This window comes from Emydura macquarii, unplaced genomic scaffold, assembly GCF_026122565.2.
Source record: "Emydura macquarii macquarii isolate MOO-44397 ecotype Brisbane River unplaced genomic scaffold, CSIRO-AGI_Emac_v2 contig_2205, whole genome shotgun sequence".
NCBI classification, from domain to species: Eukaryota; Metazoa; Chordata; order Testudines; family Chelidae; genus Emydura; species Emydura macquarii.
In genome coordinates this window covers 7,350,337-7,365,338 of record NW_027132342.1, presented here as the reverse complement: position 1 = coordinate 7,365,338, position 15,002 = coordinate 7,350,337, and the positions used below count along the sequence as shown (strand labels likewise).

At 39.6% G+C, this 15,002-nt stretch overlaps 1 protein-coding gene across 2 annotated transcripts in view; it reads right to left on the bottom strand.

The window, feature by feature from the left end:
• The window catches only part of RASSF8 (Ras association domain family member 8), a 123,215-nt gene extending 108,540 nt beyond the window's left edge, over positions 1–14,675 (bottom strand). For both annotated transcript variants that reach the window (XM_067559265.1, XM_067559266.1), the window contains exon 1: positions 14,209–14,675. The gene's annotated coding sequence lies outside the window, so the exon portion shown is untranslated. The remainder of the gene's footprint in view (positions 1–14,208) is intronic.
• Between the last annotated feature and the right edge of the window lie 327 nt (positions 14,676–15,002).

The window sequence follows — 15,002 nt, the reverse complement described above, 5'->3', positions numbered from 1 at the left end:
ATCCCTTAGATGACAAATATTTGATGAACATATTAATGAAAATTTTTTACAATATGGGTAGAAATAATTGTGATTGGCAGTATTAATAAATAAAACAAATAAATATAAAAATAGTCTACATCTTAGATTGTAACACAATCAAGTCTCAAGTCAGTTTTCAAATCTCGAATTAGAAACTTAGTTGCTAGAGGAATTTAAAAAAGAAACACCAATACAATTCTTAAAAGAAAACATTTAATTGTGTTTATAGTGCAAGCTAGCACACAGATGCAGGATACCCACAGGTTTTGCAGGAAATCAAGGATTCAGTCTCACAATGAGCTCTGTATGGGCAGACGTCCATGCCTGCATGGAATTTATTGCAGGATTAGCGTTTTAGTTTGCATTCAAAGAGTAAGGGTCATACAAAGTTAGGCCGAGTACACTGTATTACTCATATATAAAGAAATTTAATCCCTGCTTAAGACTCAATCTAATATCCAATAAGGTTAATGGAAAGTCTCCAGTTGACTTTATTGGATGTTTGATTGGGTCTTAAGTGCAAATGTTAACCTTAACTACAATTACTCAATAGTTTAGGGAAGGTAAGATTTTTCTTTATTAAAAACTAGTTTACAGAAGCCAATCTGTAACATGGGAGTACTCACCCTCCCCTTTTAAAGAGGAGGTCTATGGATAGTAGCTTTTCTTAATTAAAAAAAACAGGATTCTTATACTCTGCAAGATTATTCTCAAATTCAGTTTGGTATAATAATAATAATAATAATACACACAATACATGAGTCAAATGCAATACAAGATAACATTGAGAGTTTGGTTACTAGTCCTTAATGCACTCCATCTTGCAGGAAAAACATTGCAGAAGTTTCAGCACAGGGAGCTGGCGCCTAGCTACTCTACTACAATGATTGGCAAACACAATGGTATTACTTGCACAGCAACAACTAGGATCAACAAGGTGAGCTAACAGTACAGTAATATAAAATACAACCTCCTTAATTTGCACTAATGGTAGGGACTCCCACTTTAAATTAACACATTTGTGCTAATTCAAGTGTGCTGTATCACTGAACAAACATATCACAAAACTTTGAAAGCTATAGTTTATTTATGGTCAAATATTTTGTGAACAATAACACCTCCCTACTATTAAATATTTATTAAGAGTCAGAAAGAGCACCATTTGTATGTACAAAAGTACAAATTAGCCATGTTTACATTTGCAAAGTTCTACTTTCTTCCAGAGACCGCTTGCTAGGATTTATGTTGCCGACATGATTTCTTATTGGGCTTGAATGTGCATTCATCAATGATTGGTCCTGAAGTCTAACGTAGTTAACCAAAAGTCAAACCAATAAATGGGGATACATAAAACTGTGGATCAGTGTTCAGACACTGCAGTGATGGGTACTATAGAAAACATCATGACAGATGAGAGAGAGGAGGTGGCAGTTACACAACTAGAATCATTTGGAAAGTAACTAAAATCAGGAAACTAAGATTTTAACATTTACTGAGGATTTGTGAAAAGTGGTCCAATTTTTTTTGCAGGAGGGAGGGGGAGACTGAAATTTGGCAGCTATCTTGTACCACTTTCATCAAGCTGTTTGCAAGTACAAGCTGTATGGCTCCAGTTTTATCACCTGTTTCAATATTGTTCTTTTTTTTTTTTTGTTTATCTGGGCAAGGGTTTCATTTTTGCTCTGACACACTGCCTGTGTTATTGTACTTTCCATGAAAGTACTTGACTTATTTCTCCTCAAACTTCTGCCAATTTGAAAGGAAGATCATTTGCTATGATTTCTTGCTCCTTGCTCTTGATGACCGTGTTATTTTATTTCCTCCACTTCTCCAAATACAAGATGCCTTGAAGTTTGTCATTAATTGAATGCATCTGCTTTCATTGAACAGTTGAAAAGTATTTAAACAGTTTCACATTTCCTCCTGCTTCCCAGCACAACTTTTGCAGATGACAATGGTCACGTCATTTGACCAGTTACATGATTTCTCTACAATGCTAATTATTATTTATATTGTGGCAGTGTACCAAGCCCCAGTCACGGACCAGGACCCCACTGTACAGACAGACTGAAAAGACTGTCCCTATCCCACAGTTTAAACATTAGGTGTTTGCTTCCTATAACACTCAGCATGCAACAACAGAGAGCAAAGACCATTTCAGGCTACTGTCTGTAAATGTTGGGTCAACTGTATACTTTATACCAGAGGACAAGGAAAGAAAAGAAAGCCTTACGGTTAAGTTGTTGCACTAGGACCCGAGTGATGAGGCTTCAGCTCCCAGTTCTCTCACAGATACTCCTTGTGGCCTAGGCAAGTCCCATGGGACTACACTGCAGAAAGAGACTCACACAGCGACTCTCAAAGCTCAGGACAACTGAATCTGGCTTGCAGGGTTCATGCTACAGGTTATAAATAGCAGTGTAGACATTTGGGCTCAGGAGGCTCTGAAACCTGGCAAGGAGGGGGTGTGGTCTCAAAGCCCCAGGCTCTAACCCAAGCCTGAATGTATACATAGCCCCAAAGCCCTAGCCTGAGGGAATACAGTGAGGGTGAGGTAGCCTGGCTATCACAGAATAAAACTCCTTGTTCTACTCCTCTTTGCATTCACAATGCAGCTAAAAGAGGGTTCTGCTGCATGGCTTTGCACAAACATGAGCAAAAGAAATTCACTTTCTTAAAAATAGTACATCATTATATGCTATTTCACTCACTCTAGTTATACTGGCAAACAATGGAGAGATTCATTTGAAATCATGTCACCCAAAGTAAATTACAGGTTGTTCAAGACACCTGAAATACTTGTACAATCTCTCAGATAATTGCTGGTCAAAAGGCACACTGTTCTCTAATTACATTGTCTGTTATGGACACATTTGGTAGTGAAAATCTAAAGGGCATATCAACAGAACTGAAAGCATTTCCTGAACACACGCACGCACACACTCCAGTCATCCACTTTTGCCCACCCACACTTTAAAATAAATATTTTAGGATATTACAAATGTTGAGAAAAGCAATTGGACCAGAAGAACAATTTCCACAGACAACAGGCTGAAAGTATGTGCATGCAGTGTTGTTGCAACCATGTCGGTCCCAGGATATTAGAGAAACAAGGTGGGTGAGGTAATATCTTTTACTGGACCAGCTTCCACTAGTGAGAGAGAAGCTTTCAAGCATACACAGGGTTCTTCTTCAGATTTGCGTAAGCGCAAAAGCTTGTCTCTCTCACCAACAGAAGCTGGTCCAATAAAAGATATCACATCATCCACCTTGAGAGCAGTTCTCAAGCAACTAGGAAGCCATGTGGTTGAGACAGATGATCCTGCAAACACTTTCACATGTGTTTAACCCTGAGCACGTGATCAGTTTCATTAAAGTCAATGATGATTTGGGTCAATCATAAATCTTACTCAGGTACGAAGGTATGTAATTCAGCGAAAGGGCAAAACTTTTCATTGTTATTCAGAGGTAGCAAAGATTTGTCTTTTCAGTCCTTCAGTGTAATTTGCTGGAAAAAACATAGTTGGGTTCTTTACGTTCAAGATGTAGGTCCAGGATTTTATGTCATGTTTACCTGATAAACCTGTTATCCCAAGACTCGTGAGCATGAGACTGATGCAAACCAATGGACTCTGTATATACAAACTCTCTCACTTTGAAGCAGACTGAGGTACAAAGCATTACAGGCCTGGAAGACAGATCTAGGAGCAGGTACATAGTAGCTCAGTAACATGGGGATTATTAAATGAAGGATATTTGTTACCGCTCCATAAATAAAGTCTGACACTCAGTTTTTCAGCATGAATAAAGTGTATTTCACAGTTTCCATCTCTCTCTCCTGAGACTACCAACACAAGAACCAATGGTGGCAATTTTTGTAATCTATAAATTTGAATGAGACCAACTCATTTGACACGGATTACAGGACAGCAATCAAATGGCAACAAGTTTTGGTCACTAAATTGACCTAGGCTGCATTTGAACTAGTGACCTAGAGGTGAACAACCTAATAGCCTTACCCATTCCCAGTCCTGTGAACCATACAGTCTCACAATGTCACTTTTTTGGTAGCATTAAGATCTGTATCAATCTTTTATTGTCGTTTAGGACTCACAGGCATTCCAAGTCATGGGGACAAATGAGAGCAGATGAAACCGATTCTTATTTTCCATTGTTCACAGCTGTAAATAAAACATACAAGAAAGTGCTCAGCTAAAATATTCAGGTTTTCCAAGAGAGTTGTTTTCAGGATTATTTTCCAAGGAGAATGCTTGGATTTTTTGTGAGAGATGTAAGGCTCAGTAATTGAGATAATCAAAGGGAAGAATTGCTTAGAGAGTTACTAAACCAAGGTGGACACTGATTCTTCGCGTAGTTCATGTTTTATCTGGGGAGATATTGGCATCTGAATTTTGATGTTATTTTATTTTTTATTCCTGGCATTTAGTGGTTCCTTCCCCACATTCCCTCTTCTATTTATGCAACAACGATTTTGACATGAATAATCTGTCATAACTTCTTGCCAGATACCATGAGTATTTCCTTTGCGATTTTATTTTTCCCTATACTGAAATCCACCCCATCCAATCCATTTTCCATTTCCTTCTGCATTTCCCCCCCCATGATACGCATGTATTTTGTATCTGTTTTTATTAGCATGTCCTACAAGTGAGGTTGCAAAATAGCTTCAATTAAAGTGCTCTTCACTATAACAAGGGGTTAATTCACAAGATCTAGGGTTAATTTGGAGGAGGTGAAAGTGGAAACATATGCTGTTTCTTACCCATCGTTATTGATCAATTAAATATTATTTTGTGGCATGTAAAGTTACATGTGTTGAAAACATTTACACACCATAGGTATTTTAGCATTAAATTAAAATTACATCAAGGCAAAAAGAGGCACAATACCATGTACAGATTTGTAAAACAAAGTTAGCACTTACAAGTTAGTGAGTTAGCACTTACAAGAAGTCATTTGAAAAATAAACAGAGGTGGAGAATGAAAGGAAAATTGCAGAAAAATGAAAAAAGAATTTTTTCAAGTACACAAAAGGTCAGTGAAGGACATAAGAGGAAAATAATTGCTAAAATGTTCTCTGCTTGAGTTTCCTCAAAGGAGGATTGAGAGAGCTGCCAGAAACAAACAAGTCTCCTCTCAGGAAGGAGAGAGACACATTCTGGAGGAAGTCTGGACCATGACAAAAGAGGTGCTGAAGAGATTATCCATGTATATTAAGTACATCTAGTAAAAGAAATGGCAAAAAGACTTCTTTGGCAACAATGGCTCAGTCAAATTAGCATCTCCCCAGTCTTTCTGTAACTTTTGTACTTGAGAAGAGGCCAAGAGATGATTAAAGGAAAGCAAAGAAGGTTGATCTCACTGGTAAGGAACCTACTGGAAACAAGAGAAATACCTCAAAAGCTAGTGCTTTATTAACTGGTACTAAAAGTTCAGCACACATCATAGTAGAAAGGATTGACTGTGATACTGCATGCACTGAGAACATCAAAAGTCCACTACTTAAAAGTGTTAACAGAACAATAGCAGGTGCAATGGAGAATCAGCAGCAAAGGGGTCAAGAAGAGTCAGTATACATCGTAAAAGGCAGATTATAAATAAGCAATCTGACCACAGAGACTTGGAGAAGATATGTGGGAGAAGAAATTTACAACGGATAAAGAAAGTGGAATACAGTGTGGTCAAATGAATGGGGCACTGATCTGGGAGTCAGGAGACCGGAGTTCTATTTCTGAGCATTACAACCCGCTGTGTGATCTTGGGCCTCAAAATGCTACTATAACACAAATAATAGTCATAGTAACAATGGAAGATGCTCAGATGTTGAGGTCAGCAGTTTGACACAGAGAATATGATTGCACATCTGAAAGAGATCAGATGAGCACCCAAAACCTTTTGTCCATTTATGTCTACAAGACTGAACTGAAAATCTCTCATAAAGTACCAGACACACATCCTCCCATCTGAAAATACCACAGGAACAACCTTCCTTGTAGTATTTTGGAGCTTCTAGTCCCAGCCAAAAATTAGATGTGAAAAAAATGCCACTTGGATATTTCAGAATATATAGTGTTTTCTTTTATTTCAGTTCTACTAAATGGGTCTCCTCCTTCTTCCTTCCACTGATTACCCAATCCCTAGCAGAATATAATGAAAATTGGTATTAAGAATAAAAAGTTCTTCACCTTGCTATATGATCAAGGGTCACTATCCTGTGATGCTGTAGTCCAAGTTTTGTGACAAGATTCCTGAGGTTCTGTCACACTGACAGATTTCACAAAACTATTTACCATGCACTGCTCCTCGAAACTACGCTATAATCAGTTTCAGCATGCACTTGCTGTCTTATGCAGAGAGCAAACAAATGAAAAACATTTTGCTCAGCTTTTAGGGCTACCAAGTGCATCAGTACATAGCATTACAATAAGGGTGCAAATATTCACCTGTTTTATAATTTATCCCGAAGTTCTTTTTTTGGAAAAGCAAAGCACAACTAAGTTTAACGCATTCTAGGTCACTTTCACTCTGAAGTCAAAATGAAAGTTATTTTTGTGCAGCAAGAGTTAAACAGCTTACTGCTATCTTACTCATTATTGGAATGAAAGAAAATACCGGGGATAATTGTTAAAAACACAGTACTTTCCAGTCAGACTATTCTGCAGACTCTTGCTAATTCATCCTTGATTTGTCTACAATTCTGGAGTTTTGAACATTTCCAGCAAAGGGTGTCATCACAAAAACAGCTCGCCTCTCTTTCAGTTCTACTGCGCTGCCAACTCCAATCCAGCAGTGAGGTGGAAGTATTGCACACCACTCAGCTGCTGCTCTCCATTCATCCCTTTGCTCATCAGTACTGCTTGAAACACATGGCCAGCGCAGGGTGTCCAATCCACATCACAGAAATGCTTTACTCATTAAAGGCCTGAGCTGACTCCCAATGAGATCAATGAAAAGACTTCAATTGACTTCAGTGGGACTTGGATTAGGCCCAAGGAAAGAAGATATGACACACACACAGAGCAGCACTGATGAGTAAGAAGGTGTTTAAAAAAAGTCACTTTCTGATTGGCAAAGTGCAAAGACATTCTTTTCCTGCCACATTTCTATTTGAATGCTAATTACTCTAGGTTCTAGTGTAAATTAATATTGCACGCTATAGATATTAGCGTTAAGTTTGTATGGCCAACAATATTAACTAATAGATTATTTAAACAATTCCCATCTAGACTGCTAGCTACCTTTAAAAAAAAATAAAATGATTAGCTCGGGCCTTTCCTCCCTAGGAATATTGTGATATGTGTATACATACACTAGATTACTTGCTTTCCGTTTCTTTATTTCTTCTGCCTGTATTCTGAGTCCAGAGGAACCAATGTGCGGGTTTGCTTGGATCCTCTACTTCTGCCTAGAGCGATGAATCACGCTGCTTCTCACTCCAAAACCTCCTTTGCGTGCTCTATGACAGTATGTAATTAGGTCTGATTTGGGATTGTGAGGCTTTTCTAGAGTTTTTCCATTTTTGTTGTCTGTTAGCTAAGGTAAAATCTTATCTCTAATGATTTAATGCTGCTGACTAGCATGGTTAATTTCTCTGTATATAAGCATTAATGCTGCTGGGTAGTTATTGCAAGCCTAATTATTGTCAATGCACTCAAAGCTTTTGCATGGGTGTTATTTTTTTATGTTCAATCTAACAAAACACCACCAGCACCACTATCAAGATGTCTAGAAAAATCTACTCAGTTTTTGGAACAAAAGTTAATACCTAGGTCTTATATAGTGCTTTTAATCAGTAGATATCAAAGTACTTTACAAACTATCAGTATCATTATCCACATTTACATATGGGGAAACTGAGGTACAAGAATGTGAAGTGACTTGCTCTCGGTCACCTAATAATCTAATTGCAGCACTGGGAATAGAACTCAGGTGTCTCGAGTCCCAATCCAGTGCACTATCTAATAGACCACACAACCTCCTTCTTTGTGTGTTTGTGTGTACACTTTTTGCAAATGGAACTGTCCCATGCTCCTCACCTGCCACAGCTTTATGGAACAGCTGAATTTAATTATAAATCCACCATTTAAAAGAAAAAGAGGCTTCTGGGGAGATTCTACATCCCTTTTAAAGAGAAGGTAACAATGTTAAGTGATTTAAAAGTCTAATAACCCGAAGATATTATTCTTTAATTTCCTTTCAAGTCAGTAAGTAATGCAGCACTTCAAACTTCCAAATGTGAAAGAAAGCACTGAAAACTGCCCCAGCCACTTCAGAACAGGATGATCCAGAGTCATAACAGAGGTGTCTGTCAGAAACAATACATGTTAAGTATTGTTGCAATAAAAAGACTAATAATACACAAGGTTATTTGTGGTACAACTATCAGAACAATACATTTGCCCTATTAAATGAATTCAGACTACCAATTTGAACCTTGGGGCAAAGGCAAAGAAAATTCAGACAGAAAAGAAAGTTATCTGTACATTTACATTCTCTCAAAAGAAAAAGGAAATAAATATATAATTAAAATTCTGAACCAAATGCAATCCTGCTACCTTAAAATACTAGAGAACTTCAGTACCGCAGCCACCTGAAAGAAGAAACCACCTACTCAATGGCTAAAAGTCACATGACAAACGCAAATCAGAAAGTCAACAAATATAAAGGCAGAGAGGCCAGTAACCAGTTACTTGCATGATATGGTATTTATTTTGGTATTTCATCTTGATATAAAAAGTATCAAAAGTCTTGGCAACCCAAGTACCTTCTTCAGTGGGTCTGTTCTCCCATCAATGTGCACCCAGGTTCCATTAGCACTAAGAGCAGACCCTCTACAGACAAATAACTAATGTTAATAAGTTACAATATCAATGTTGCTGACTCCAAATGTTCAAAAATCATGAAGTGTAATTGTAGCCATGTTAGTCCCAGGACACTTTCACCAACAGAAATTGGTCCAATGAAAGATATTAGCTCACCCACCTGGTCTCTCAAAAATGTATGAGTCAGGCCCCCCGTAACAGGATATTTTAAATATACTTTGGGTTCTTTCTCTTTGCCTTTTGATTTCTGAGTGTTTAGGGTGGACTTAGGTCACATTTTCAAGTTTTTCTGTGAAACCATGAGGGCTAGAAAGTTACTCCTTTTAATTAAATTAGAGATTTTCACAAAATCACTTGACTCCAGGAACAGGGGATTTAAGTGAAAAACCAAATAAAATCACAAGACCCAAGATAAAATCTTAGAGGTCAGCAGCAGTGCAATATACAGACAGACTAACTGAGAGAGAAAAATATATATATTTGATAAATATGTAGCTTTTATACTGTGCAATACAGAAAAATAAACAGAGAGGAAATATATCCTCCAAGCTCCAACTGGAAGGTGATAAAAGAATTAGCTTTGATTATTAAGCTTTAAAAGACTTTTTATGTCACAAGATCTTTGGCATTGGTTTTATAAGGATTTTCATTAATATTGTTTCTTTCTAAAATCCGTATATGAATTGTTGTAAGCATTTGGGATACTTACCAGATAAGTGTATTATATAAATACAATTCTAGAATTAGCAAAATATAGGTATAATCAATCATTTAAAGTTTTGAAGGGAGAGGACATCCTTAGATGGTCTGTCTGTTTTTGTTATTCTCCTCTTCTCATTCTAATAATGTCATGTAGAGTAAAGAACAAAATCATTAAATAAATAAAATAAAGCATAATATCACCACCAGGAACTAGGTAAAGTCAATATTATGTCAAAAAGCATCCTTGACAAAGAGTCTCATCCTTCCTTACTGGAAGGGATTGGGAAGATTTTAGCACGGATAAAATAGTGAACATTTATATGCTAGCTTCCCTCTAGGTGGTCCCTCCAAAGTAGGTTCCATTTCCAGATGTAATTGCATGTCAGCCCTAACTGGATGCCTGAACAGTCTCTGATAGTTCTGTAAAGTACTTAAACAGCTGGATAGTACAGACCACTGAAACTAAACTCTTTTTTCTCTTGCCATGGCTCTCTTTCTCTGCCTTCCTTTGAAGTCTATGCCACTGAGGAATCAACAACAGCTGAATAACGTGTTATCATACAACACTGAGTGCAACAACAATACTACACAGCAAGACATTTTGTTCAATAATCCTGGACTGTAGGAAGTATTGAGATTTCTTTTGTTGGGAATAATCCCTTTTTCAAACACAATATTAGCGTAAACAAGACAAGCTAAATTAAAAGGCGACTTGATTAAAGTAATGCATTATACATATGAAATGCAACAATCCGTTTTTCCTCAAAATTTATAGAAATTTATACTGAACCTCTGCTTAATTCCTCAAGGCAAATTCCAAACAAAGTCTTTGCTTATTTGTGGCAACATGAAAGTGAAAACTTACAAGGATATGAAGAAAGCACTACAGACCAATGGTGTTGTAATTACTGAGGTAGATTCACTTCATGGGCTGTAGATTAAACCCATTTTCCTCTCCAATGTAGAGCAAATTCTGTGCTCTCAACTCAACATCTAACAGTCTAGAGTAAGTGACAGGGCTATCACACAATTTGACACAGGTTGGTAGAAAGAACCATATATTCTGCCAATGCAGAAAAGATTTAGGCAAACTCCTCTTAATGTTAAAAAGGAGAAAATAATGTCAATCTCCTTTCATCAACTGAAAAACAGTTACAAGTTATAGTTATGGGCAAAATTTTCAGATGTGCATACTCCAAGTTAGACCTGTAAAAGAAAGTCAGGCCACTTTTATTTAGGTGCCTCAATTTGAATACTTGGTTTTAATTGTCCACGTAGAATTTGGGGTTCTGACAGCAAGAGATTCAGTCATCCCTACAGCTAAAGATGACAGTGCATTCAAATCTAAAGGTGTTCTATTGGTACAATATTGTGACCTGATTGTGCAAAACCTTAGTCATGTAACTAGTTCTCTACACATTGCATCATCAGATTCTATATTATGACTGATGCGAAAGCAAACATTTGAGATTCCAGCCTGCACTCTTCAGTGCACCCTGAAGGCTCAGAAACCAGAAGGCAATACAAAGAACCCCAAATGTATTATTTAAAAACAAATCTCATGATTTTAGGAGCATGACTCAATTTTTAAATGCTTATGGTTGGCTATACTGTTTGTAGATATTACAAAGACAAAAAAGATCAGAAATTGTATGCATCAGAATTGATGGCCACAGTCCAGTTCCTAGTGGACATTTCTCTACACTGCAATTTGAACTAACAGGTCTCTTTTCTGCAATGTCTGCAAAGAAGCTAAGAAATAAGAATGGAACTATTCCTTCGGGTCAGGTTTGAGACACACAGGTAGGGTATTGTGCAAAAGCATGCACTGATATGTCAAAGCTAGGGATAAAAAGAACTTCTGTCCCCAAGTGTCAAGCCAACACTCAATTCCCATGAGCTCACATGTACTACTTTCAAACCATAAAATAAACTGTGTGCATCAGGATTTTTTCTACTTTGTAGTTTTATAAAAAAACAATACAGTGCATGAACAAACATGGAATATTAAAACAAATGTGGCTCCTCGACTAGTATTCAAAGGCACTGTGGTTTTTAAGTAAAGACACTAAAAAATTTGCACATAATTGCTTTCAACAAATTTACAGACATGAATGGAAAGCTCAACATCATCCTAGGTACAGATGGGTAGACCAAGGTACTATCTATGTAAAGCTCCCACTACCATTCAGTGCAGAAGTAGAAACAGAATCCATGCTCCTTGAGATTATTGGAAACACCACTAATGAATGGAGTCCAATATATAGTTTAAAAAGATTCACAAACTTGTTGCCAACAGTATCGTCTATATTCCCAATCTGTCTTCCATGAACCCATTCCGTTTTTCTTTTTTGTTTCCAGCATGCTCCGAACAGCCAAAGAACCATCTTTTTATTAAAAAAAAAACAAAAAAAAAACCAGAATGCAAGTCCTGTAGCGCCTTAAAAACTAACAAATTTATTTGGGCATAAGCTTTCGTGGACTGCAACCCACTTTGTCAGCATCTGACAAAGTGGGTTGCAATCCACGAAAGCTTATGTCCACAGAAATTTGTTAGTCTTTAAGGTGCTACATGACTCTCGTTTTTGCTGTATACAGACTAACACAGCTACCCTTCTGAATCTTTTTATTAGCTGACTAATTTAAATAAGCATGGTCAGCTTCAATGGGGATTTGGGGGGAGGAGGGAGAGTAGGAGGGGAAAAGGGAGGAAGTGGATTTACAAGTTCTTATATAGCCATAGAAACCGCATTACACAAATTATTTTGTAGTGCAGTGGAATGAGTCTTTCAGGAAAACACTACGAATGAGATACAATCATTTCTGTTCCCCAGAGAAAGAATCACTGTGCTGTCTTACACCGAAAATATTACTTTTTTATGACTTAGTAATTTTTTTTTTATTTCAAGTTTTACCTATTTAGTAATAAAATTTTAAAACTAAATAAAATGTAACTGCTGAAAAATATTGACCTGCTCCCCTCCCTCGCTCCTCTCCCCACAAAAAGTGAGAAGGGAGGCAACAGGTCAATCTGTAATGACATTTTCTGAAAATATATACGGTGGGTTAATGCAACATACCCAAGATTAAACTGAATGGTTCAATTCTAGGTAAAGCAGTTAGCATTTTATTCATGAACTATACAGGTTTTTCTAAAATAATATTACCAGACCATCAGGTTGTATGACAAATACAGAGAACACTAAACACAATTAACTTGAAAAAACTAGGTGTCTTTATAGAAATCAATAGGTAACTGATTTACTTTCTGTCCACAGTCCAGTGTGTATTTAATTTTAACTAGTGCTGCTGTCTATGGATGGTGCAGACTATAGTAAAGCACAAGCCAGACTTCATAACTCACAGTACAACACACTTTTTTGCTATTATTATCTCAAGCTTTGATATCTTTGAAAGATTCCAAATGCAAGATGTGACAGGTGTTATTGTACAGGGCACGCGGAAATGTGTACGCTCTACTTCCTTCATATTCACAATACTGATCAAATCCAAGGGTAACCTGCAATTTAACATGTGGATCTGTTGGTCGAATCAAAATGACATTTGATTGAGAAACAAAAGGGATTAGCACACAGAAGTATAAAACTCAAAAATAAAAAACCCAAGATGTATTCTATATCAAGGATTCACATGCCACAGACCTTTACAACAACATTCACTACTGCATAAACCAAGGACCAAAATCCATCCCTTAAAGTTCCAAGCCTTGTTATTGTACAATTGTACACGAGTCACTCAAGCTTTCCTAACCACGGTTCCTAAAATCTGATCCACTCCCCGCTGGCAAAACAGATTTACTTCTAATCTTTTTTCTCTACTAGCAGAGAGAGGGGGGCGGGGGTGAGGAATAAAAAAGATTAACCATCAAACAAACCGTCGCTGCCTGGACAGGAAAAACAAAACCAAACAGTCCATGCAGCTAAAAAAAAAAAAAAAAAGCTGCCTAATTTCCATTCAAGGGAAGAAAGAAAGAAACAATAAGTAAAAAAGGAGCCAGAGATTCCTCTGCTCAGCAAAAGTGGCCTCTAACCTCTCCTCCCAAGGACACAGAAAAATACCTCTTACTTTTTAAGACTTGTACGAGGCTGCTATAAAAGACAGGAGAGATACAAGGGGGAAAGAGGGGAAGAACAGACTGCAAGGAGGCAGGGAAAGAAGAAAAAGAGAAATAGGAGGGGAGAGGAAACTTACAAGGAAGGAAGAGAAACGGGTAAGAGAAAACCAGGGAGAGAGGGAAATGCAAAAGGAAATCGAAAATAATAAGGGCAGAAGGGAGAGCTGCCAAGGGTAAAGTTGGGGATGGCAGGAGGGAAAGAGGGAGATGAAAACCAGGCAAAACAAGGAAGAGAGTGGAAACCAAAAGGGGGGGAGGTCAGGAAAAAAAGGGGCGAGCGAGAGAAATTGCAAAAACAAGAAGAGACGCTACGAAGGGAGCTGGGGAAACGCAGAAGAGGAAGGAGAGCGGAAATGCACCAGAAAGAGAGGAGGAGGCAGGGAAAGAGGGAGAGAAAAACTGCAGAGAAGGAGTGAGCGGGGCTCCAGGGAGGGGAGCGGAGCGGAGCCAGAGCCGGGCAGGAGCGGGGGGCTCTCCCCGGAAAGCCACGCCGAAGTTTGCACTTACGCCTTTGGCGATGCTGGCAAAGCCCCGAGGCGGCGGCGGCGGCGGCTGGTGCTGCGAGAGCGGGCAGGGATCCTGCGAGGCGAGGCGAGGCGCGTCCTCCGGGCGCTGGAAAGTCAGCGGCACTTCCCCTGCCCCGGCTCCTCCGCCGGGCGGCAGCGACCCTGATTGCGGGCGGGCAGCGCAGCGCAGCGCCTCCTCTACAGCCTCCAAACAGCCCGGGGGGAGGTGGGGGGGGGTGAGGCTCCCAAGCGCGGCCAGCAGGGGGCTGGCTGGGGAAAGGGGGGAAGTTGACGCGCTTCTGCTGGGCGGGGGGGGGCTGCCGCCCTCCCCTCCTCTGTCCCTGACTTGCTGGGGCCCGGGCACCCTGCTCCTCCCCCTTCCAGTCTGTGTGTGCGCGCGCGCAAGGGCGCGCGGAGGAAGAGCTCGCGCTCACTCGCAGCAGCAGCGGCGGCGGCGGCAGCAGCAGCAGCAGCAGTCCCGGGTCCCCCGCGCGCCTCCGGTTACTGTAACCAGCGCGGCTCCCCCCGCCTGGCCGGAGCAGGCAGATACAGTGTGCAATATAATAACGGAACAGGGGCACCAGCGCGGCATTGTGGGAGCTTTTAAAGCAGCCGCCGCCAAGGACAGCGGCCGTAGCCCAGGGAATCCTTCCCCCCGCACCCCGCCAGCATCCCGAGAAGGGCTGCCCTGCCTTGCCCTGCCGGTCACGCTCCGAGACCCCCCCCCCCGCCCCCAAGGGAGGGCGATTTGGAAGTGGCCGATCGCAGCACGCGGGTGGGGGTGGGGACATGATG